Source organism: Moschus berezovskii, chromosome 10, assembly GCF_049115385.1.
Source record: "Moschus berezovskii isolate FMDL1 chromosome 10, NW_MosBer_1.0, whole genome shotgun sequence".
NCBI lineage: Eukaryota > Metazoa > Chordata > Mammalia > Artiodactyla > Moschidae > Moschus > Moschus berezovskii.
Window position 1 is genome coordinate 79,492,514 of NC_142469.1, and position 27,408 is coordinate 79,519,921.

The 27,408-nt window shown below is 39.9% G+C and overlaps 1 protein-coding gene and 1 long non-coding RNA gene across 2 annotated transcripts in view; one reads left to right on the forward strand and one right to left on the reverse strand.

The window, feature by feature from the left end:
- The window catches only part of SGK1 (serum/glucocorticoid regulated kinase 1), a 115,828-nt gene that overhangs the window by 72,153 nt on the left and 16,267 nt on the right, over positions 1–27,408 (reverse strand). The gene's annotated exons all lie outside the window — the stretch shown is intronic.
- On the forward strand, positions 1,735–11,540 carry LOC129561020 (uncharacterized). The gene is made up of 3 exons (XR_008686910.2): positions 1,735–1,861; positions 4,769–4,884; positions 11,457–11,540. It is a non-coding gene; the product is annotated as an uncharacterized LOC129561020 (long non-coding RNA).

Here is a 27,408-nt window from a genome sequence, read left to right on the forward strand (position 1 = left end):
CCCTTGGACTTCAAGGAGATCCAACCAGTCCATTCTAAAGGAGATCAATCCTGGGTGTTCATTGGAAAGACTGATGCTAAAGCTGAAACTCCAATACTTTGGCCACCTCATGCGATGAGTTGACTCACTGGAAAAGACTCTGATGCTGGGAGGGATTGGGGGTGGGAGGAGACGGGGACTACAGAGAATGAGATGGCTGAATGGCATCACCGACTCGATGGACATGAGTTTGAGTGAAGTCCGGGAGTTGGTGATGGACAGGGAGGCCTGGCATGCTGTGATTCATGGGGTTGCAAAGAGTCAGACACGACTGAGCGACTGAACTGAACTTAAAAAGAACCCAGTAACTTCCACTCATGGGTTTATCACTCACTGTTAGAGACCAGCTATGTGTCAGGCATAATCTAGTCATTGAAAATTTGCAAGTCAGATCCCCCAAAACTTACCCTCATGGAGCTCGACTTTTGAGTAAAAAAATAAATTTATTTATTAAGGGAATAAATTATTTAAATAAATAATAAGGGGGGAGGTAAGGCAGAGAAGAATGATCAGGCTCATGGGGATGGGAGGACTCAATTTTAATTTTATGGGATTTCTGGGGAAAGATTCAAGCTGTAAAGCTGAATGAGTTGGAGACTTGAAACCAATAGCCATATTCTGCTGAAGTCTTCCAGGGAAAAAGCCCAGTGACTTGCCAGGATCTACTTGTGATGCATGTGTCATATTCCTGGGGCTTTGGTTATTAGAATCTATTATATTTCAAGTAAACTAACTGAATATATGATTTCCTCAAGTCTTCTCAGAGGGAGTGTTTTGAGACTCAACACCTTGCACTGGGGGCAAGGAGTGGGTGACATTTCATTAGAAAGTTCTCTGATTCCACATGACCTTCAACAAATTAACCCCTTCGGAGTCTCACAGACCTGGGACTAGGACTCTCCCTCTCTTTCCACAGAGAATGTGGAGAGGAAAGTTTATAACTATTCCCTTTCTCCAGAGCCGTTAGGAGGAAAGGTGTTATAAAAATAGACAAATATGCTTATAACTTTTATGGTTTCTGAAAAATTACTGGTTTGAATCTGTGTTTTAATTATGACTTAACAGTAATTTGGTAAAATGGTATTTAATAGACAAATTGAAGCATTTAACATTTTTCTCTGTCTGACCCCTTCAGAGACTGGAAACTCTTAGGCTTCCAGTAACTTTATCAGATAAACTAAGAAGGTTATCTCACCAGCAGGTACAGAAATCTTAGTTTGGGAGACCTTAAGAAAGGGAGGAATTCACTCACATCTGTTACGCAAAATCTGTGATAAGCCTTTGAGATGACTTTCTCTAACCCTGAAAGGTCTTAAAGTTAAGTTTGAGACTCCATAAAAGTTTCAGCAAAAAAAAAAAAAGAAGTCTATGGTTATATAAATAATCAGGTCAAGTTTATTGAGAACAGATTTATTTTGTAAACAAGTCTTAATTTGGTTATATTTGGTAAAAATGAGAGTAATTTTAGGGAAAAAAATGATGTTTCAATGAGTGTTAAATCCCAGTTTGTTAATGGAAGTCTGTATCTACTAAGACTCATTTCCTGAATGGATGTTTGCTGTTATGTGATATTAATATAGGATTTGGTTGAGTTCTTGAAGAGCACCCTAGGTTTGTTTCTGAAGCTTGTCTCAGTGATCTATCTTTGGATGAAGATCAGATGCCTCATGACCTGCAACCAGGACTAGAAAAGACGTAATTTAAGGGACTGTCTCCAACCTGGATGGAAGGACTTTTTTTTCAGAAGAAACTACACTACACCAGGATGAGAAGACGACGACATCAGAGGTAGACAGCTTGCCCAAGATGCTGGACCTGATTCGTATGATAATTTATAATGTTTTCTTGATTTCTTAGACCTCTGCATATAAATCAAATGCTTTTCTACCATAGGCCTGATCCTATGCTAGTTTTAGAAATTAATCCAATTGTCGGGTTTGTAGACATGTAAAAGCTCATTCTGCTTATACAAAAACTCTGTTAGACTTGTGCCATCCTAATGTCCCTAAACCATGGCAAAAGTCTGCTTCTAAATTGGAAAATGAAAAACAATAGCTGGAAATCAGAGTCAGGGCTATGGGAAATCCAAGAGGGCTGCTTGGCTTTTCCCAGCTCCCTGACAAACCTCATTTTTTTATTAGATGGGTTAAAACCTCCCTGGCTACAGGGCCTCCATAATGAAAAATCACGGAATATTAAGTTTTGTAAATTGTTAAATTAAGTTTCTAGTTTTGTTAATGTCTAGTGTTTACTAAGACTCACTGCTGAAACAGTTCCTTGTTACGTGATACTGCTAAAAGATTTAATTAAGTTATTAAAAAGGACACTCTAGGTTAGTTTCTAAGGCTTATCTCAGTAACCAATCTTCAGATAAAGGTCAGATGCTCCATAATGTACAACCAGGAGATTAACACCAGGCTATAGGCTTCCCTGGTGGCTCAGAGGTTAAAGCATCTGCCTCCAATGCGGGAGACCCGGGTTCGATCCCTGGGTCGGGAAGATCCCCTGGAGAAGGAAACGGTAACCCACTCCAGTATTCTTGCCTGGAGAATCCCATGGACGGAGAAGCCTGGTAGGCTACAGTCCACGGGGTCGCAAAGAGTCGGTCACGACTGAGCGACAGAACGGAATACATTTTGTAACAGGACGGTGACGGGCAGCAATCGCCTGCCTGTCTGGAAATGGTTTATCTCCTCTGGCTAAGCCCTCCTCCTGGCGTCCGCCTGGCCCTCCGCACTACTCCGTTACACATTTCATTGCTCTGGGGCCTCCAAGCGCCCTTTATTGGCCTGATCCATGACGCGGTTGACGACGTGTGCTTGAGCCTGAGAGAAGGCTGGACGGGGGTGAGGACACGGGCCCTCCCTCCGGCCTTGGACGCCGGCAAGGTGCCCTCGAAAACTGCTGAGTGCAGAACCGCTCCCCGGGCCCCAGGGACTTCCAGCTACAAGCGGCCTATTGTGTTCCTTCAGGCGATGAATTGCGCTGCTGCAGGGAGTCGCTGACAGCGAGTGGCTTGGGGAGCCCCTCAGAGACCTGTCACAATGGCTTTCGGAAAACTGGAGCAGCTGCGTGTGTGGGAAAAATCAATGCCCGGATACAGGCTGCTGTCCGGGCTCCTAGGCCACCTGGTCCTGGTTTTATTCAGAGCCACACACCCGTTTGTGACTAGCCTTGTAAACAAACATAGACTGAGGGTGAGATATCCTTCTGACCCTGGACGAATCAAGAACTCCCTCACTTGGGGTTTCTGGAAGCCTGTTCTCCAAACTGCACCAGATTTTTAAAGCAGCAATTACCTCTCCAGAGGGCAGAGTCAAAGAGTAAGGCCTTTCTTTTCACTTCCCAGCTACTCTTGCTGAACAGTGTGTATGCAAAATATTAAGCCAATTTCTTAGCTAAATCTGTCTTGGTTTTGTTAATTTATTTGAAAAAAAAAAAAAAAAAAACACTCTACAAGCAATAATCCCTGACTAGAAAATCACCAGATGGGATTAAAGAGATTGGCCAGCTTTGAGGGATTTTCCACTAGTGCTTTTTTCCCATTACAAAATTAGTAAACAGATATTATTCTTAATATGTTTAGCCAATAATGCATGTCAACTGAACCATTATAGAGTGTTCAGGTACTTATCTGTGAATTCACAAGGCAGCATCATTCGTTTTGCTTTTTGGGAGTGAAGAGCTGTCTTTTCCTTTCCTAAGAGAACTTGATGTTGGACACAGACTTTGGCAATTTCCGGAGAGGTGTTTTTTATTATAGAAAACTGACTTTGTTTATATGATGCCACCATAACCTTCAGTTCAGATATATTCAAGCAAATTTTCCAGTAAAATTATTTGAATAATTCAACTGATTATGAAAAGAGATCTCCACACCTATTCCTTTTCCAGAGGGGTGCCTGCCAACAGGCTGGTTATGACATTAATGTAATTCAGGAGAAGGATCCTGGAAGGCAAATTCCTCTCACTTTGGTGGCTGGGGCTGCTTCACAGCATGAGTCCTAAAATAAAACAGGGCTGTAAGACAAGGTCAGTGGTATTAATCTGATTTCTTCACTTCAGCTATCTGTGGTCATCATCTAGCTTTCTTTTCTTTGAACATCTGTAGTGTTTATTGCTTATATAAAACTGTGGTATTCTGGTGCTTCCCTGGTGACTCAGTGGTAACGAATCTGCTTGCCAATGAGGAAGACACGGGTTCGAGCCCAGGTCCGAGAAGATACCACGTGTCTTGGAACAGCTAAGCCTATGTGTCACACCTATTGAACCTGCACTCTGGAGCCTGGGAGCCACAACTACTGAAGCCCGAGCACTCGAGAGCCTGTACTCTGCAGCAAGAGAAGCCACTGTAACGAGAAGCTTGCGTACCACAACTAGAGAATAACTCGTACTCGCTGGAACTAGAGAAAAGCCCAAGCAGTAACAAAGAAGATCCAGCACATCCTAAATAAATAAATAATTTTTTTAATTAAAAAAAAAATGGGACTTTGATGCTCACTGGTTGTTATCCTGTGCCATCTGTCTAACTGGAGCATAAGGGTGAGGACAACATCTCAGGCTTCTTTCTGATTCCACAGAGGCTGGCCTTAGGACTTACAAATAGTCGGCAATAGAAACAGGAATTGTTTGATTATTTTTGACAGTAACTATATTTATTCCTTTATATATCTTAACACTACTACCATCCTCAATCACATATGCTCTGCATAACTATTTCCCTTACAAGGCAACAACTCCGCAGAGCAGACTCCAAGAGGAGACAGAGTGGCTTCTGGAATTCCCCATCCTTTCATGCCATCACCCTTGGGACTTCCCGGTCCTTTCTTCTCAGCCCTGACCAAGGTAACTGCATCCTGTTCTAGATTCTCAGGGTCTACCCCTGTGTTTCCCCAGGGCTGGGCTAGGGGTGGTGTGGTGGGGAGGACTAGGGGGAAGAGGCAGCAGTGAGAACACCCACATCTCTCTATTCTGTTCTGAGCTGCCACCAACACCCTCACCCCACCCCACCCCATCCCACCCACTGAGCTTTAAAGAGAAACAGCTCAGAATTCACTGACCTAAGTCATTCTTTGGAAATGGAGGTGAAGTTTTTCTCAGTCCTTTAAGTTCTGGGACTGAGATTTTAGTTTGAATTAGTCTTTCTTGGATTGAGAAAATTAAAAGAAAAAAGACAAAAAGAAAAAAGAGGAAATAGAAGACAATTATTTCAGGTAATATCTGGAAGGAACAGTATGTGCCATTTGCTTTTTGAATTGAAAAAATAAGACTCAGCGAAAATGGCAAGGCTGGGCTGATCCCCCGGAAAGAACCTGGCTAGCCTGGCCACAGCTAACCCACCCACACATGCTTTGGCTCCTCTGATAGTCCCCTGTTCCAGGATTTTTTACTTCTCTCTTGGCTACTGTCTCCTAGCATATTGTTCTTGCAATATCTCTAAAAAGCCATCAAACTAACTAAACACAAAAGACCACCTTTTCACCCACCAACCTCCTGGTTCTAAAAACCCTTTCACCACCACTGCAGCCCTTTTCCTTCTTAGCTAAGCTGCCTGAAAACATCATCTCCATCTCTTTACCTTTCATTTACTCCTCAACCCATTGCAATTTATCCATTAAACAAATGTTTTAGATCACTTTATATTTTCTGGGACTAAAGGGAAGAATGTGACAAAGAGTCTTATTCCATTAAAACAAGTTTTTACTGAGATGCCAACAAACCTCATTCCCAAATCCAGTGGATCCTTCTCAGTAGTTAACCTGGTTGGCAAACTCTGTAGCATTTAATGGTTTTAACAAAAGTTCAACTCATCCGCCTGGCATTATGCTGGGTGGTGGAGACACAAAGAAATATAATTGCTTGAGTGAACTTTGAGTGCGGTTGCTTGCATTTCAGAGGGTACCGCCCCAGGAGCCTGTGGCTTATCACATCATAGTATGTGTTAATGTAGCAATTAGTTAAAAACATAAGCTCTAGAACCACATTTCCTGGCTGCAGAGCCTAGCATCACTGCTTAGGCAACCGATTGAGCCTTCTCAAAGCTCAGTTTCTACATCTGTAAAATGAAGATAATAGTAATACCAGTCTCATCAGGGTTTTGTGAGGACTAAATGAGATAATGCTTGGCACTGGGTGAACACATGATTACTATATTAACTATTATAATTATGGTTCCAAGTCCTGAGAGAGTTTTATATGAAGTGCCATGACAGAAAAAAAAAGGGAGGTATTTGGCCCATTTCTTCCATTGGGAGAAATCAAGGAAGGCTTCCTGGAGGAAGTGATGGTTAAACTGAGTCTTGAAGGCTGAGTTAAAGGAAACCAGGTGAATTGAAATAAGAAGGACACTTTCAGCAGAGAGGATGACAGAAGCCGAAACACAGAGATAAGAATCTGCACAGGATGTATTGAAAAGGCCAAAAGGAGAGGCAGGAACTGAAGCTTATAGAAAGGTTGGGTCGTGAGGTGATGAGTGGTCACTGAAGTACTTAAAGCAGGAGAGTGGCATGGTCCGGTGTATCTTTCAGTGCAGTACCAAGGATGATTTGAGTCAGTCTAGAACACAAGTATCTGGATGAGTCAGGAGTCATTGATTAGAAAAGAAATGACAAGGGCCAAAAAAGAAGAGTAGCAGTGCAGGTGAAAAGGGGGAATGAGTCAGCACATCAATCTATCAGGCAGCTCTCAAGTCTACAGCCTTTTCTCCCTCTGAGAAATATGATTTTATTGTCTTTGATTTCTTCAAGCCAAGCCCTAAATAGCCTTGACCCTTTAATCCATTCTTACTGAAACCATGGCATTTTTCCAAATGCAAAAGCTGATCTTGTCCCAGCTTTAAACTCTTCAGTGGTTTCCCCACTATGGCAGCAGTGGTTTTCAAACCTGTTTGGTAAGGATGGATGTGCTGTAAGAAAATCCTGTAGAGTCCCTGGTGGCCTAATGGTTAGGACTCCACACTTTCACTGCCATGACCTGGGTTCAGCCCTGGTGGGGGAACCGAGGTCCCACAAGCTGCGGGTACAGCTGAGAGAAAAAAGGAAAGAAGAAAATCCTGTGCACATACACATATATAATAATGTAGAGAGATATAACTGAAACAGTTGATCTACCTCCAAACTTATTCTTTTCCCATGAAATGCCCTGACATTTTCTATTCTAATATATTCATTTAAAATGCTTATTAAATGATGCAACCCACTGACGATTCATGACCCACTAACAGGTGACACATAAATTGATGAACACTCATCTAAATGGTAAAGTCTAAACTCCTTGGCCTGGGATACCAATTCCCCTAAGATCTGGATTCTCCTTTCCCATCATGCCCCCAGTGCATCCAGTTCTTCCACCATGTCATTCAATTTGCAGATGTCTTAAAGACTGGTTTCCTAAGTCTTTAACTGTATAAAAACTCTTCCCTCTAACCCACCTCATCCATCTGGGTCAGCCTTGCTAAGTGTCACACATTTGGGACAGTCGGCTATTGTCTGACTCCTCACCAACCCTTGACCCACTAGGGTATTTATTTGTTCAAATGGAAACACCCATTCACTCTGGTTTACATGTCTGTTTCTCCTACTAGAATGTGAGTTTCACAAGGAGAAAGACACTGTTTTCTCATTTATTCATTAATGTCGTATCTACAAAGTTTCTTTTGTGTGTTCCCTCTTCCTAAGCCCATCCCCTCCCCATTTCCTGTCGGCCTTGACTTTGAGCTGAAGCTTCCAAGGAAAGAGGCTCACTATTATGCCCCAGAGCACGGATCCCAACATATAGTAAGTTATAAAGAAATATTTCTTTGTTGGCTTAAAGCCTGGTACCATTTAAGACACAGTGAAGAAAAAATAAGCAATTGTCTTTAAGAATCAACAGGGAAATCAACAGCTGTAAAACAGTGCGAAAGCTAGCTGTCATCATTAGGGGCAACGACCCACTCCAGTGTTCTTGCCTGGAGAATCCCAGGGACAGGGGAGCCTGGTGGGCTTCCGTCTATGGGGTCACACAGAGTCGGACACGACTGAAGTGACTTAGCAGCATTAGCAGCAGCAGCAGGACACAACTGACCGCAAATGCACACACACACAGGACTCCATGGACATGAGTTTGGGTGGACTCCGGGAGTTGGTGATGGACAGGGAGGCCTGGCATGCTGCAGTCCATGGGGTAGCAAGAGTTGGACACCACTGAGTGACTGAACTGGCTGGGTTAGAATACATCCTGGGGAAAGGCAGCCTCGATTAGAGGAGTGAGCGCTGTGTACAGAGCACATTGTGGGGAGGCGCATCTTCTACGTGCGTTTCTAAACCCAGGGGAGTGTTTTAAAAAACTTAGGTTCACCAGTGATTTTTAACCATTTAATATTTTATTTTCAAGCTCTCTGTGTCCAGGTGGAGGTCAGGGAAAACGGAATGAAGCATGAAAAGAATGGGGCCTTGGTGGTCTGGGGGCATCGGATAGGAGGGCGGGAGGTGACCGGGGGTGGGGCAGACCCAGGAGGGGGCACTGGGAGGGGTTATCCCTGAGGATAATGTAGAGTGGAAGTGCCATTTGCACCCCCTGTTGGAGTGCTACCTTATCATCCTTCAGATCCATCTCTTTCCCTACCCCAAATGTAATATAGTATCAGAGGTTTATTATTTCATACAATGGTTAAATTCCTTAATAATCTAAGTATGGTGGTGGTTTAGTGGTGGCGGTTTACTCCCTAAGTCGTGTCTGATTCTTGCTATCCCGTGGACAATAGCCCACCAGGCTCCTCTGTCCGTGGATTTCCCAGGCAAGAATACTGGAGTGGGTTGCCATTTACTTCTCCAGGGTATCTTCCTGACTCAGGGATTTAACCCTCGTCTCCTGCACTAGCAGATGGATTCTTCACTGCTGAGTCACCTGTTATTCTGGAGTGAAACAGTCAGTTTACAAATTATTTGGATTTTCTCACAATTTACTGAACAGAAAGAACATTCAAAATATAAAAATGATTTTATTCAGAAATGAATGAACTGATTTAGGAGAATGGGATTCTCATTCTAGCTCTGCAATCATGTGAGCAAGTCACTTAATTTCACTGCCCTTATCTGTGAAATGAAGAGCTTGGAGCGAAATGAGTGAAATGAAAGCCCCACAATGCCTTTCAACCACATCACAGATTCAAGGCTGTTTCTTCACTGGGTTCTGCTACGACAGTTTGGAACTCCTGCTTCTATAGTGTGCTGTGCTTATCCTGTTGAATGAACAAATGATCAAGTGACATTTGTTTTTACCCACTACATTTTCTCTCTGCTTGCCAATCCAGTCACATTCATCCATAACTGTGTATTACCTCCATTAGATAAACTGGAAATAACAATAACAACAACAACAACAAAAAAAAACACACTAAAAACCTCACAGGGCTCTTAAAATAATCTTATGGTCTTAAGGGCAGTTGTTAGAAAATCCATTTAAATTGCAATGATACAGACTGAATGAAAGTCTCATTATTTGAACAGTGTACGTTCCTTAATTAAATTGCAAGTGCTAAATGAAAGGGAGGATGATTAACATCCAAAATGGGGGCTTATTACTACTCCCTGATGTTCCTGCTTCTTCCTCGAATCTTCTTATAAAAGAAATTGCACAGTACAGTCAGTTTCAATTTTATGCAAAAACAGTTTTCCTCCAAATGATGCTTGTGCTGCATTGGTAATGGTTTCTATTTCAGTATTCTATTTTTTCCCTCACTTCATGTTTTATAAAGAAAATGCTAAGATTTAACTGTTCCCTGAAAACAAGAAGGGAGGCAAAGCTAATAAATAGATATTTAGTAAGTCTCTTACTATGTTCAAGAATTTTGTGAGGTACTGAAACTGTGGGAGATGGGAGAAGGGATCGAGAATGGATTGCAGATGTTTGAAAGTCCTCTGAAAACTGCTGAAACCTGAAAACTCACTGCGACCTCAGGACAATTTAGACAGAGGAAAATAATCATTACTATGAATCTGTGTAAGTGGAGAAGGAGAAAAAGATATTTTTTCAGGACAGATGAATTCTGGGGATGTGAAAAAAACTAATAATATTAAAACAAAGAATTAGAATCAGAGAGTCCAGCGAACAACATTATCCCTAGTGATCCTACCCTCTCCAGAAATGCTGTAATCTGCCAATGGATAGCAATACTTTGCATCATCAGCTGACATGCTGTTGAAGGAAAAATAAGTAACTGATAAAGGAGTGTACAATCCAGAAATACATATTAATGCATTATAGTAATATGGTCCTCATTAAACTCTAAAGGAAATAGCAAACTTTTCAGCTTTGTGGGGAGAGCATCATACATAACTTTCAGGCAAAGAACTGTTTAAAATCTCATGCCTCTGGCCATGGTGATTGGTCCAAGAGTTGGCACGTGACCTAATCAGAACCAATCAGAATTCTTTTCTTCAATCTTTTCATACAGAAATTGGGAGGTAGAATTTTCTTCTTTTTGGACAGCAGATGCTAGGGAAGTATTCTGAGGAAATACCAGCAGCCTATCTCTTATCACATGAAAAAGCCTGAGATAATAATCCACCTAGTGAGAGGCAGAACTGAGAGGCAGAGACACATCACACCTAGATTCCAGATAAAGTAAGCAGTTTTTAAAAAAATTTTGTTTCCTTTTATTGTAATTAGATGCAAGGAATATAATTCCCTGGGAAAAGAAAGTTGCCTTTCAGTTCAGTTCAGTCTCTCAGTCGTTTCCGACTCTTTGCGACCCCATAAATCACAGCACGCCAGGCCTCCCTGTCCATCACCAACTCCCGGAGTTCACTCAAACTCACGTCCATCGAGTCGGTGATGCCATCCAGCCATCTCATTCTCTTTCGTCCCCGTCTCCTCCCACCCCCAATCCCTCCCAGCATCAGACTCTTTTCCAGTGAGTCAACTCGTCGCATGAGGTGGCCAAAGTATCCTTTAGGTAGATATAATTCAAAATATTTCACCAGTTGAACAGAAGGGACATAGAGCATAAGACATTGTCTGTAGGACCCAGCTAGGTTCGTCTAGGGCTCCTACTGTTCCAATTCCACCTCTTTGCTTTTAGATTGTAGAGAGTTCTTGAAGAGTCCTTTGGGGCAGGCAGGAACAGCTGGGTTAGTTGGAGGGAGAAGACACTCAGAAGGCTCGGGATAGTGGCTATACTAACCCTTATAGAAATATTTCAGCACTTCAGAATCAGTATCTCTTGCCAATGCATGTCAACTGAACATCAGCCCTTGTTTGGGGAAAGAGAAAATGGCATTTGGGTTATTCCCTGTGCAAATGACAGAGCAGGCTGTGTGATGAAGATTGCATATAGCATAAAAACTGTCAAACTGTTCTTACAGTTTGGATTTTATGGTCTTTATTTATATCCGAAATCAATAATGACCAAAATTTCATTTCTTTCCATAATCCAGCTATCTCTCAACCCTCCACCAAGTGCCAAAAGATAATAAAAAGTGTTAAATCATTTGACTGGCCATCTCCAGGGTTAAATAAGGTAAGTACTTTCATTTCATAAAGAAATACAGGGCAAATACTTGGTCTGGTAGCTCAGATGGTAAAGAATCTGCCTGCAATGTGGGAGACCTGGGTTTGATCCCTGCCTGGGTTGGGAAGATCTCCTAGAGAAGGGCATGGCAACCCACTCCAGTTTTCTTGCCTGCAGAATCCCTATGGACAGAGGAACCTGGCCGGCCACAGTCCATAGGGTCACAAAGAGTCGGACACGACTGAACAACTAAGCATATATTCTGATATAAAAGAAATTAATCCTAATTAATCAAAAAATAGGAAAGAATTTTTCAAAAATGTGAAATAAAAGTTTTAAAATGGATTTTGGTGGGTACTTTGGGTAATAAATCCACCAAAACAAAACAAAACAAAAATTCAGGGTAAATGAAAACAAGGAATTTGAATTCTAGGCTTGCCTCTAGTGAATTGAGTATTAAGGAAACACTGTTCACTGAAATAAGAATTGTGGTCAGCAGACAGTGAGCTCAGAGAACATTTTCTCGCCTCAGTCCCATAGGGAATGTTCTTTAGGAACCCAGGAGTCATAGGTTAAGTGGTGATTAAACACTATTGCAGCAACTTACTCATTTCCCTTTCTCTTTCGCCCCCTTCCAACTTACCTTACACTTTCCTGCTGGTGCCTTCTTCCTAAAACACAGTGTCGATTATATTACTTCCCTACTTAGTACCTTCAATGACTTTTTATTTTCTACTGAATAAAGGCCAAGTCATTTTGTTTAGCTATTACCTGGAATCTCTCCATGCTGTGGCCCAAGTAACATTTACTGTCTGATTCCCCATGATTCGCCTACCTTTCTGCCATGTACCAGCCAAAACAGATGATTTGGTCTTTTCCTAACAGATCCTTCATTATTTGACCGTTGAGCTTCTGGATTCTCATATGTTCTTGTCAAAAGGAGTGACTTTTATTCTTCATCTCTTCCCAATTTTGCAGGGTCAAATCTTACCCAAACTTGAAAACCTGGCTCTAAAACCATCTTCATGAAGGCTCATTACAACTCCATGAAGTATCTTCCTCCTTGAACCCCACATTTTTACTTCAAGCTTCTCATGTGAGTCAGTATACTATATGGCACCATGATTCATGCACTCTTTAAAGATTCCAGCTAGTATTTATTTTCATGGATGATTACCACGAGGTATGTTCCTCTCTTGGGATTATGAGAAATACAGAATTTTTTACCATAATATCACACAAGAAGGGTTAGGAGAGAATAACTTGTCATGTGTATGTGAACTAGGAGGATTTCATTTATACTCAGAATTCCCCTGAGGGTTCAGTCTCTAAGACTGATTCTTTGCCAGTTGCCATTCCTTTTTCTAAGAGACTGCAGGAGACCTTGAGAACTACTCTAAAACTTCTAACAGGTCCTTGGACCAGTGATTTCCACAACATCTATTTGATTTTGACATTTATTTGACTTAGGGAGTGATCAATGATTTACTTATAATTTTATCACCAGGTGCTTTTTATTCATAGACTTTAATATTTTTACTTATCACGGTCTTCTCATTATAGCTGTTGCCTGTCTAGTCATTTTCCTCCAGAAACATATAAGAGCCAGCATGAAAAGCTGTGGGGTTGGTGTGCTTGGTTCATTTTCCTAGGAATCCTCAACTCTGTTCTCAGTCAGTTTGCTCTCCCAGGTGAAGAGTTTCTCCCAGTCTCATTTAGTCTTCCAGAGGCCTTTCTCTGTTGAAAGACATCTCTACCCTGCAGAGGATATTTTCCATTATCATTTTATTACCTATATCTTATTCATGACTGTCTTGAGGGCACATAGAAATGTCTAAGTATTTGTAGATGAATAGATGGGTAAAGGGGTGAATAGATGCCTTATAGCAGCAACTTAACTTCTTAACTTGTGTCATTTACTCAATGGTAATTTTTTTAAGAATAAAGATTTCACTTTAGAGATCTTTGTTTCACTTGTCACTCCAAGCAGAGTCTTGCGTTGATCAAGTTCAGCAAATATTTGCTGTATTAGTTGCTAAGTAACTATCTGTCACCCTGTGGGGTCTGAATGAAATAGTGGATTCAGTTTTTGGAAATTTCACAGTCTCATTTTATCTTCCAGCTTCCTTGAATTGAGACCATAATCATACTTTTATGATCTTGATCCGACTTTTTCATCCATGTATCCATTCACAGCTTTAGCTTTTGTCAATTTTGATGTTTTTCTTACTATCTTAGTACTGTTAGAAGATCTGATTTCAAGTGTTGTCTCTTGGACTTAATAAGTGTGATTTTGAGCAGCTAATAAACTTTTGAGTATTTTTCCATCCATTAAGAGGTAATGATCATACTTATCTAAAAAGTGGTGAAAGAATTAGAAGACAACAAATGATAGTAACAGGAAGGCATGTGAGCCCTCTGTGAGTATGTGAAATGAGTATACATTATCAGTTCAGTTCAGTCACTCAGTCATGTCTGACTCTTCATGACTCCATGAACCACAGCACACCAGGCTTCCCTGTCCATCATCTACTCCCAGAGTTTGCTCAAACTCATGTCCATCAAGTCAGTGATGCCATCCAACCATCTCATTCTCTGTCGTCCCCTTCTCCTCCTGCCTTCAATCTTTCCCAGCATCAGGGTCTTTTCCAATAACTTAGTTCTTCACATCAGGTGGCCAAAGTATTGGAGCTTTAGCTTCAGCATCGGTCCTTCCAATGGAATATTCAGGGTTGATTTCTTTTAGGTGTAGTCAATGAAGCAGAAGTAGATGTTTTTCTGGACCTCTGTTGCTTTTTCTATGATCCAACAGATGTTGGCAATTTGATCTCTGTTTCTTCTGCCTTTTCTAAATTCCGCTTGAACATCTGGAAGCTCTCGATTCACATACTGTTGAAGCCTAGCTTGGAGAATTTTGAGCATTACTTTGCTATCATGTGAGATGAGTGTAATCATGCAGTAGTTTGAGCATTCTTTGGCATTGCCTTTCTTTGGGATTGGAATGAAAACTGAGACTTTTCCAGTGTGTGACCACTGCTGAGTTTAAATTTGCTGGCATATTGAGTGCAGCACTTTCACAGCATCATCTTTGAGGATTTGAAATAGCTCAACTGGAATTCCATCACCTCCACTAGCTTTGTTTGTAGTGATGCTTCCTAAGGCCCACTTGACTTTGCTTTCCAGGATTTCTGGAGAGCATCTTTCATTCTGTGAAGTGCCCAAATGATGCTTTTTTCTTTGGTTCTAGGCATTAAATGAGTCTCTTCCTTATAGCTCTTTTATTACTCTTTGGAATTTTATTTGCTCTTATAACTGTTCTTTCTGGACTTCGCTGTGGTTCATTAAATAATATTTCTAATTTGTGGACCATTGTATTAGGCTCAAATCTCCTAGCTACATATTCCTCCTCTGAGTAAAGCTTCTCACATGGTTCTAATTTTGCAAAATATAAAGCTGATGCTTTCTAAAGTCATCCAACCATTCTGTAACAGATCAGGACTTGAAAAAGGTTAGGAAACTTTTAAATAACAGAGATTTTCTTACTAAACTAGGTAACATCTCTCAGCCAAATGGCTTTAGTGATGTACAATTTCCACAAATTTTTCTATGAGAGTGTAGCCAGAAAAACAAATTCTATTCTATATAGATAAGCACAGAATACAGAATTTTTTAAAAGGCTATTTATGCACAAATGGCATTATAATGTTCTAATGCCTAATGCAACCGTCTGTATCTCTCAATACTATTGATAGAATCTTATGAAAATAACTTCAAAGCTAGGAGGTGACTTAGAAATCAGCCTGCAAAATACATATTTAATGTGTGCCCTGTGTACCCAACCCTGATGCCATCATGCAAGCCATTCTCGTGAAGGATTTCTCCCTCGTTTTACATTTCTTGATGTACACTTCATAGAATTTCTTGCTATAATTATTTTTCCTACTCTTCAGCAACTTTGGCTGAAATATTGAGCCAGTATAGAATATAATTACAATATAATAATCATCGCTTACCACTGGAGATGAATATAATGGATTTTCTCATTTAAAATGAGACACCTTTTAACTCTAATCATTAGTTCTTAGACAGAAATTAAGCCTGTTTAAAGTCCCTATGTCTAGCTATCTTGAAGGATATTGTATGTATTCTGATAGTGGTTAACATAATCTTGTTTCTGTTCTCATTTATTAAATTATATGCAATTATATTAATTCAATATATTATTATATTCATTCAAAAGAATGTAGACTTTGAAATATTTTAAAAAGGAATTTCTAAAAGGGTATTATTTTATATTGATCTGAAGAGAAATCATGAATCTTAGAATTGAATATAGTTTTCACTACTATTTTTCACCTTTTAAAATCTCCATGTTGCTCTTAATTATTTTCTCTCATTTTCCTGGAAATGAAAATGTTTTTAACAGATATTTTAAAAAGTTTGCATGTGGTGAAAAAAATATTTTTAGTCCTTGACTAGAAGAAAAGTTTATTCATTTGGAATTTGAAGTTACTCTAAACTTAAGAGTAATTGACATTAATTTTCTAGTTAACCCGGGTTTTCAGACCTTATTTCAGAATTCTACATATAGTAGCCTGGTAAAGAAAGCATCATCTCAGAACAGTGATTAAATGACTAATTTTGGTTACTGCATATAAATGAGCAAGAAGAAAAATATTCACTGTTCTTTCTAAAGTCAGTTTTCACAGAATTTCTTGCTTTCCTCTCAGAGACTAGACTTCTGAGGGGAAAAAAATGCTATCAAATACACTAAAATTCAAATGATTTTTCGAGAGGTTGTTTTCATTGAATTTTTGGTGCCATATATTAACAGTGAGTATGTAAAACGTCATGATTTGTGAGTGAGGTAATATCTGAGGTTACAGAACCTGAATCTGATGTTTCTTCCCCATTCTAGATTCATAAATGTTCAGCATTCATTCAAGTAAAAACTCTTTCAGTAAAAATGATGTCAAATTTCTACCAATGATTCCATTAATAATGTCTCAATACACTGAAACCAGGTTTCTATTACTGAAGAACTGTTGTGTCCCAGGCACTGTGCAGTTATCACCTCTTATGCATAACACCCCACAAGGCCAGCATCATCCCTATTTTATATATATATAAAATACTAAGGCTCAGAGAGGCCACCTGACTTGCCTAAAGTCACATAGCAAGTAAGATGCAGAATCAGGTCCAATGTTTATCTACTCGCTCTTGCTGCCTTGCCACAGAGTGTACTACACCACCACAACAAATATACAAACACCTTTTTATCCTAGTATTTGTCATATACAGTATGTTTGGCATAATTAAATTATTTTCAACATAAGTTCTTTGAGTTTACTCAAATTTATTGAGAAACAAACAGAAACAACATTACCATAAATACATATGATGATGGTATATTAGAGAGGTGTTTATTAATTCTGGATGTAGCTCCCCCTCTGCTTCTTCAGAGGAAAATCCAATAATGTGATTTTTTTTTTCCCATTGGCCGTACTCAATTGAACGAAAACTAGTCTGAAATGAAACATCTTATTCAGGGCATAAAACAAAATATCTTTGCAGTCAGTTTTACAAATTGGTTAAGAGGTGTTCCCAACTATTTTATGATGAAAAATACTTTTTGGTTCATCCTTAAAGGTCCCTTAACAAAGAGCAGAATGTGTGTGCAGGGTTGCCATGGGAGAGCCTCCATGAACCATAAGGAAAACTGCTCTAAACCTGAAACTGGCCAAAACAAAAGAATCCATAAAATTACAGATGTGGTGCTGGGAAGTCCTAAATACTTTTCCCCTCATACCAGAAGTGCTTGGAATCTTAATAATTTTTGCTTTCTGTTTTCTTTTCTATGCTCTTAATAATTTTCCTTAGTCTATGTCTCATCATTAAAAAAGACCAAGTCAACCCTAGAAAATCATAGGCAGGAAACCACATTTTTATTCCACCACTCCTAAACCATCACTCACAATATTCAGTGTTGGTATAGCTATAGCAACAGATGTTAAAATGCACATTGTAACTACAAAGGCTATTTTAATGTCAGTTTAATTTAAACCTTAACCGCAGATTTTTTCCACAGATACAGCGAGAAACCACAAGGATCCTCTTGTCTTAATGCTCCTTCCACATACTGCAATAAAAATTCTTGTTTTGGAAACAGAGCAACCTTCTGAATCATCCGTCATGACCCACTGTGTCTGCCGTGGTCAAACCACATGTTCTGTATATCAGCCTTCTCGGGGCCAAGGGGGAAAAAACCTGTTCCCCTTCCCCACCCATTATTTTCACTGGGGTGTTTTGGCTACACATCTCTAAAAATGACAAGTGTATTGAAATTGCAAAGTACTTTTAAAAAATACTTTATAGAATGGTAATGAATTTAAACAGTATTTACTGAGTCTTTACTATGGACAAGCTAACGTGTTCCTTAGGGGAATAAACAAATACATAATTGAATAAACATTCACTATTCAGGAAGTATACAGTTTAGAGGAGTGTTGCTTACTAGAAATATAATGTGAACCACATAAGTATCAGTAATCTAAAACATTCCACTAACTGCATTAAATAAAGGAAAATGAAAGAGGAAATTAATTTCAATCATATAATTATTTGGCTTCCCAGGTGGCACTGGTGGTAAAGAAGAGAAGAGGGTTTGATCCGTGGGTCAGGAAGAACCCCTGGAGGAGGGCATGGCAACCCACTCCAGTATTCTTGCCTGGAGAATCCCATTGACAGAGGAGCCTGGCAGGCTACAGGCCATGGGGTCACAAAAAGTCAGACATGACTGAAGCGACTGAACATGCACATGTAACTATTTAACCCAACACAATCAAATATCGTCATTTCAAAATGTAGTCAATATGAAGTTATCAATGAAGTATTTTATGTTCTTTATTATTTTTTTTCCATAAAAGTCTTTAACCTCTGGTATGTACGTCAACTTACTCTCAATTCAGACTAGTCACATTTCAGGTGTTTGATAACCCCATGGAGCTAGTAGCTATCATATCAGACCCTAGAAGTGTCCTACTTGAAAGAGATAAGGACCTAAATGGCTTCAATACAAGTTCATCTGGTTTAGGGAGAGGAGGAACTTTTCTATGGAAGAGATGGCTATTGAAATTGGTCCTCGAGATAATGCTTATGAATTGGAGAGATGAAGAGTGTAGTTCACACTTCAGAAACTGCAGAAGCACGAACTTGGGGGAAGGAAAATTGCAGGGAATTGCAGCTCTGTTCAACCAATGGAGTTTCTCGTTGTGCTCAGAATAATGACACAGCTACACAACACGTTAAGGAAGTCTGTGAGGTTCTATTGGTTTTTTTCTTTCACTTTATTCCACAAACTTGCCCCTACTTTCAGACTCTCTACTCCAGCTGCTCAGCCTACACACCTCTTCGCGTAGATTTCTCACCTCTTCCCACCTACGTCTTTATATAAGTAGTGTCTACCTGGAACTTCTTTGGTTTGGCTCATCACTGCTTCTAGCAGCTTACAAAGTGCTCAGAGAGTCAGTCCTCAGTAAATATATTTGAATGAGCAAATGAACAACTGCAGGGAACATGAAGAAGAAGAAAGAGGAGGAGGAGGAAGGGAAGAAGGGCAGAGGAAGGGGAGAGGGAGTAGGAGGAGGAGGAGGATTAGAAGAAAGGCAAGTGGGAAAGAGAGTTAAGGTGGCGCTAGTGGTAAGGAACCCACCTGCCGTTGCAGGAGACATAAGAGACTCAGGTTTGATCCCCGGAGAAGGGAACAACAAACCACTCCAGTATTCTTGCTTGGAGAATCCCACGGCAGGAGCCTGGCAGGCTCATGGGGTCGCAGTGTTGGACACGACTGAGTGACTTAGCGCACACACAAGTGGGAAAGCATGGTGAAATGCTGCTGAGGACCTTGGGTTTAAGGGTTTGTAATGAATTCTGGCCAAAGTATTGGAGTTTCAGCTTTAGCATCAGTCCTTCCAATGAACACCCAGGATTGATCTCCTTTAGAATGGACTGGTTGGATCTCCTTGCAGTCCAAGGGACTCTCAAGAGTCTTTTCCAGCACCACAGTTCAAAAGCATCAATTCTTCGGCGATCAGCGACTCACTGGAAAAGACTCTGATGCTGGGAAAGGTTGGGGGCGGGAGGAGAAGGGGACGACAGAGAATGAGATGGCTCGATGGCATCACCGACTCTGTGGACATGAGTTTGAGTGAACTCCGAGAGTTGGTGATGGACAGGGAGGCCTGGTGTGCTGTGATTCATGGGGTCGCGGAGAGTCGGACATGACTGAGCGACTGAACTGAACTGAACTGAATGAATTCTGGAACAAACCAGTTTCACACCTGCTTCTTGCATGTGAAATGTTTCTCTGCAGCTCAACCATGTGTGGGATAGTTTGTGGAGTGAGGAGAGCTAGGCAGGGGAGAGCCCTGTGAGAAACCTTTGGAAAGAGCCCAGATGAGAATTCATCGGGCTCTGTGCTGAAGGAGAGTGGTGGGTGTGTGCATTGGTTACAAACTATCCCAAGAGAGCAAATCATTCCACAAATCATGCTCTTAGAGGTGATAAGAGCTTTTTGCCATTTTACAGATGAGGAAAGCAAGACTCAGACAAGTTAAATTCCTTTCCTTTAATGAAACCATGGGGTTCATTACTGTGCACAAATGAATTTCATTATGAAAATAAAGCCCAGGAATAGATTACATGTTGTAAGAGAAGGGATTATTTTATATTAAATTAAATAGATATAGAAAGTGGAGAAAAGAATGAAAAGGATTCAAAATTCATCTAAATTATGAAAGAAATGACTTTTAAAAGTTTTTTAAACTAGACATTGCTGACCTTAAAACCCTGAAGCTGATAACATATTCAGTCAAGGATTCTGATTTTAGCAGTCACTTAAATATTTCCATTTGCTAAGAATGTTCGAAGTGGTACTAATACGTCTTCACAATGATTGAAATGTCAAAGGGTTCCTATTTGAAAGAATTAAAAATGATCCAAAGAGGGAAATTAATGGTAGCACCATGATCACAGAAGCTTGTTCTCTAAGTCACGTGTCATTTTTATAATTAGGTAATTTGCTTGTTTCTAGGTTGTGTTCTCAGTTCAGCTCCATGGCTTTTGTCTGAATGTCTCAGAAGATGGTAAGAAGAGGGAAGGAATATTTTTAATATTTAAAGAATTCAGCTCTGGCAATCTGTACTTTAGGATCTAGGCAAGATAAGATGACTCATCATTTGCCAGTTTCCAGTAAGGCATGAAAGTCTCACTAGTTCATTGAGAATGATTTGTAATTTTTTAAAATCCTAAACAGTTTTTATAACTAAACAGGCAAACATTACAAAGGAGTAGTAGATAGAATATTTCATGAGACTTTTCTGGTCACAGTGTCCCTGCATGGTAGAAATTTTAGATTAGAGGCAAACGAGTATTAGGAGGTCTGTGTTTATTTATTTGTCAAAATATCCTAAAAAAAAAAATCAACTAGGCTCTGTGGTTGATATTACAAAGCATAAACAAACTTGACTGGATAGAAGTTTCACTTTATAGCCAGTTGTTTTGCTATTTTGTAGATCAAACTTTGAAATCAAACCTTTAAACCTCAAAATTTGATAGTATTTACTTGAATAAAAGCCTAGATTTTAATAAAGAAAGAACCAGAAGTCAAACTACTCACTGAAAGACTACAATTAGACTTGGCCTCCCCAGATTATCTTTGTGAGTTAGAAAAATAAATAGTATAAAACCAAACTTACAGAAGCATGGATATTAAGGTGATTTATGAGGACACAAGAGATATAAATCAGATATAATTATCTGATTTTTCAAAAATGAATCCTATTCACCTCCTCAAATGGTCTCATAATTCTTTGATGATGCACGGCAGAGAAGTGCTTATGTCAAACTGAAAAGTGGAGGAGAAAGATAAATGGTAGGTCCAAGTAACAATTAGAGATGCCAATATTCTTCCTAAGGATTTCACTCACTGAACGTATGCTTTTCCCAGAAAGCATTAGGGGAATGCAAGGCAACTAGTTCTGGGGAACCAAGCAACACATGTTAAAAAAAAAACCTCTACTTTCGTATCCACTGCTGATAATCATATAGAAGAGTCAGGTCTTTCTGAATCTTCTTCCAAAGAGGTGGTCTGTGCCTGAAGCTCAGATCCTGAGCAAAAACAAGCAAGAAATCCTGTACCTCTGAGACCTCTCCCAGCCTCTTTTCTCTCAGGGCTTCCTTCTTCCCACTTCGCATCTTTGCTTTTCTCCAGCACATTTCCTATTTAATATGGTGTGTTTTACTTTTGAAAAATTGTGATGAAATATACATAACCTTTACCATGTTAACTATTTCAAAGTGTGCAGTTCATTCACATTGTGGTGCAACCACCACCATCCATCTTCAGACCAGTCTTCCTAAACTGAAAGGCTGTACCTGTTAAATAGTAACTCCTCACCCCTCTTTTCTCTCCTCACCCCTGGCAGCCACCATTCTACTCTTGGTCTCTATGACTTGGACTACTCTAGTTACCTTGTACCAGAGGATTCACAGAGTTGTTCTTTTGTGACTGGAATGTTTTACTTCATAAATTTTGTTTATTGGCCAGATCACTTTGTGAGCAGGTAAGCATCTAGGTGAGGAATTTCTTTCTGTATTATTTTCTGCTTTATTTCCAGTGCCTGGAAAGTCCCTGGAACCTAGGAGATTCAGAATAAATGTTGGTATGAATGAATGGCACTGATGGCATGCTGCTAACATGGAGTGAGAATCAGCTGAACAGAGGACCACTGAGCACCCCTTCATGTTGGACATGGTGGATATAACAGAGATAAAGCCACTGGGCTGGCCTCAAAGAGCTTGACTGTGCGTTAGAGTCAGTTGATTGAAAGATACCATAGTGAAATCAGTCCATAATTGAGCAAAGTTCACTGCCAAAAAAACAGACATGAAGTTCTCCCAATCTTGGAGGATCAGGGAAAAGACCCTTCAAAGGCTACCTTTAAATCCCACCCTTGGGACTTCCCTGGTGGTCTAGTAGCTGTCTCTGTACCTCCACTGCAGGGGGCATAGGTTCAATCCCTGGCTGGGGAACTAAGATTTTGTATGCCTGCTGTAAAGCCAAGCTGAAAGAAAAAAAAAAGAAAGGTATAAATCACATCCAGGGAAATGAATGAGAGTTGGCCAGGTGAAGAGTGTGGAGTTCAAAAGAACATTCTAAGGAAGGGATACCATGAAGACAGGGGATCTTGCCTTTTCTGAGCCTTGAACCCTTCTGACAATCTGGTGAAGCCTAAGGGCCCCTTCCTAGAATAAGTTTTTAATGAATAAAGTAAAATACATAGGCTTACAAAGGCAATTGATTGTATTAAACTGCAGTTAGCAAAATTTTTAAAATATTTCAGTACTATATACTCAGCACTATATGTGATTCTTTCTTGCTGTATTAGGTACCAAGGTTTATATGAGAGATAATAACAACTATAAATTTCTCTGTAATGATAATCATACGTAATATATTGTAGTACCTTCAACAGTTATTGTTAATTTTGTTAATATTGCCATGTGATATGAAAATATCTGTGATTTCTATTAGTGATAAAATTACAGGTCCTAATAATACTACTGCCATTTGTTGGTTACATTCATAATTGGAGGAAATACTAAAGTTCAGTTAGCTTTGTGAAAATAGCCATAAGTTTTGTCCACCCAAGTTTCTGGATTCCATCCAGAGACATCTTTCTCTGTGAACCCCAGATGATGAGCCCCAGGATTGATCGTGAGATAGATAGATGGAAAAAAATTAAGTTATTCAACGTGCTTGGAGAATGAAATTTCTGGATGAGGAAGGAGAAGGAAAAAGAGAAAGACAGGAGGGGTGAGAGAAGTAAGCAAAGGCCAGGTGTTGGTAAGCTTTACATGCAATACTAAGGAGTTAGGAATTTATTTTGAGAGCTACGATGAAACATTGAAGTGTTAAAAGTGTGGTTATATCAAGCTCCAACATGTGTTCTAGAAAATTCTTCCAGACTGCAGTTTGGAGGATTCTGTGGGGGTAAAACTGGCCACAGGAAGCCAGTTTAACAGTGGTGGCAATTCTTCAGGGAAGAATGGAGGGGGCCTGAGCTAGGGAAGAGGCAGTGCAGGCGCTCAGGAAAAGTGGGAGCCAGAGCTATTTAGAAGATAGAATTGATTCCCCCCCAAAAAAATCCCAGACCAAAGAATCTGACAAATGTTAGCATGAAAATAAAGAACTCCATTTCCATTTTCTGAAGTTCCTGCAATAATAGATGATGAGTATAAAATGCCCAGCGAAAAACCACAGCAGTTGCTAGAGAAGTGATGTGATGTAATGGAAAGAGAATCTCAAATGTCACCAATTGATGTGGACCTTCTTATCTGTGTGACCATGGGAAAGTTACTTAATCTTTCTGATGCCCAGAATCTTTGTTGGTAAAGAAACGCTAAGGACAGCTACCTGCATTGCTGAATTATTAGACACAGGGAGAAAGAAATCATTGAACATTTTCTAAATAAAGTGCTGTAAAAATGCTACTTGTGCTAGTAAATATAATCAATCACTAAAGGGTAATTATTGTAAGTTAGAATTTACTAAGAGTTGAAGAGGCATTGGAAGAAAGTAACCCATGCAATTTCTAACATCTGGTTAAGTGTTACGGATCTCATGAAACTATAGCTGACTGGGAAAAAATGTAGAATTTAGCTGAGTGTGGGTAAGGGTGAGGGATGGGCAACAATAAGACTTCTCAGATAGAAGAATGGTAAGACTGACAAGATGGAGGCCTAGTATCTGTCTTCCGGAGATAACAGAGGTGATGAGTTACGCCAAGGAGTAAAGGGTATAAGGTATTAGGGATGCTGAATGTGTCCCAAATGTGGAGGACTCAAACCATCCAAAGCGGTCAGCTGACATTATAGTCAAACCTATACAAAAATATGGTTATTATTATATTATTATTATATTATTATATTATTTTATGCTTCTGCTTCATAAGCCAAGTAACAAAGATTTCCAATCTGGAAAAAAGATTTCCAATTTGGAAATAGTATCTGGATATGTCTGTTTATTCTAGTTTCAGAGAAAGAATTAGGCCATTTCCTTCTGACAGGGTTTTGAAGCCTCTGGTAGCTTTGCGATTAGCAAAACTATGACTTTATTTTTGCCCTGTGGTAGGTGGGGATGAATAATGTAATTTAAACTACAGCATATTAGCATCAGCTATTCTCAGGAGGGCCCAAATACCTCAGTTCTTCACAAAAGGAATTTAAAAAGAAAAAAAGTACATCAAGAAAAGGAGAAAGCCAAACTACAACAGTAGATATCTGATAGAATTAATTGCCACAAAGAAGGAACTCAGCTTCTAAGGCCAAGTTTGCTACTTCTCTACAATACTCTGGAGAAGTTCTGCCCTCTTTCACTGCCTTTTTTTCTCAAGAAAATCTCCACTATAATCTGACCAAAGTGAAGAGATTTCCTAATGGGATAGTCAAGGAGATGAAAGGCAAGGAGGAGTGGATTTAGAGATGAGAGTGAAAAAGACTTTTTATTAAAGAGTCCAAAAGATAAGGTGATGGGGGTGGCTTGCACCAAAGCCCTGGAAATAAAGAGAAGGGGATTAAAAACCAAAGTCGTTTTAGAGGTAAACTCAATAGTATGTGCTAATTAATTTATTGCATTGATGTTGGAAGAAAAGAAAGAGGAATATGTTTAGGTTTCTGGCTGTAACAAATTAGTCTTTGGCAATTTCAGCTACTGAACTGGGGGAAATTGGAAAAGGAATAAAATTAGATAGGAAGAAAATCAAGAGTTCAATTTTTGGACATGATTAATTCAAGTTATCTGTGAGACATCTGAACAGGAATATTAAGTAGGCAACTGGGAATAGGAATCAGGCATTTAGAGAACTGATCAATTTAAGAAAGACATATGGATTGAATTTAAAGCACAGGAATGAATAAATTGGTGTGTTGCAAGACGGGGAGGAAGGGGAGAGAAAGGAGAGTGTATGAGAGATATGGAGAATGAGAGGGAGAGAGAAAAGAGAGATGGTGAGAGAGAGAGAGAGGTAAGTTAGCCAACCACGCAACCTGAGCCATGCTCATATTCCCCCGGAATCCCATGGAATGGAGAGGAGGAGCCGGAAATGGAACTACGAAATAGCCCAGAGGTAGGAGGACAGGCTGGTCAGCCCTGGGCCACGAGCTTTTCATGCAAGAGTGGTCCACTGGGTGGCATGCCAAGAAAGAGGAAGTTGAGATGATGGATAAATGTCCACATGGCAAGAGAAATACAAAAGAGCTTGATCTTAAGAGTTCAAACAGAGGGATGAAAATTCATTGCAATCCGAGTTTCTGAGCCTTTAATAAGAAATATTTTCATGAAGGGGAGTCGGAAAAGAATTTTAAAAGTCATCTGAGTGTTCATGAGTTACAATGCGTTCTGATTTAGAATTTCAAACTCTTATCAAGTCTTGACTTGGCATTGCAAGACAGATTAGAAAGGAAAACCTGGCATGACATTCAGATCGAATGGCATTAATAACTGAATACACGTTGGACCTATGGGTTTAGGCATCTGTTCTTTCCTCAGTGCTTTGTGCACGTATAGCTAAGGAAGCAGAGTAGTTTGGTGTCATTTGATTTAATGAGATCTTGGGCAAATGAAATATCATTTCAGCAATGAAGCTGGACCACTGCAGTTGCTCTAGGGAGAAGTATCCATGGAAGATAGATTGTGTTCACTAGTTCTTAAGCCTCTGCAAGCATCTAAATAACTCAGTAAAAGCGTAAGCCTACTGACCATGAAGAAGTCTTTTGAGAAATGACGCTTAAGCAATAAAATCCAGAAGCAAAGTGGTCTGAGAGCAGCATGCTTACAAGTAGACATATAAGTAAAATCACAATTTATACCATAACAGAAAGTGTAGAAAGGTAGGCTAGAAAGGTGGGTCATAATTTTGAGCTCTGTCTTGATAATATCTAACATGCTTTGAGCACTTAGTATGTACTAGGCACTAAGGTCAAATGCTTTACACACATTATATCATTTAATTCTCACAACAGTTCTAAGAGGTAAGAGTTGTCATTAAAACTCATTTTACAGATAAGTCAATAGGCTTAGAACTTTCCACCGTTTGTCCAACATTACAAAGCTGGTAAGAATGCAGCTAAGAATCTAACTGGCTTTGTCTGATCCCTATTAGGAGGTCTTAATAGTTTTGTCCTATAGAAGTTTGGGTTTTTCTTCTACTTTTTGGGCTCCCTGGTGACTCAGATGATAAAGAATCCACCTGCAATGTGGGAGATTGATCCCTGGTTGGGAAGATCCCCTGGAGAACGGCATGGCAACCCACTCCAGGATTCTTGCCTGGGGAATCTCCATCGACAGAGGAGCCTGGTGGGCTACAGTCCATGGGGTCACAGAGTCGGACATGACTGAAAGACTAAACTACTTTTTAGTGTAACTCAGAATGTTTTGATTTTAGAAGTTTAGAGGTGGGACTTCCCTGGTGGTCTAGTGGCTCAGACTCCATGCTCCCAATGCAGGGGGCCTGAGTTCAATACCTGGTCACAGGGAACTAGATCCTGCATGCTGCTACCAAGACTTTATGCTGCCAAATGCATAAATTAAAAAAAAAAAGTTTAGAGATAAAATCAATACAATTGGACACAATTTGGAAAAATTACACTATGACTCAATGGCACAAATAGAAATATTCAATAGTAGTAAAAGTAAATTGCCACTCTTTCCACTGAGAGGTGAAATTTATGTTTCCACGTCTCCAATCTGAACTGGCCCTGTGACTTTCTTAATGAATCAAATGCAGTGGAAGTCACACTGTAGAACCTTCAAGTCTGGG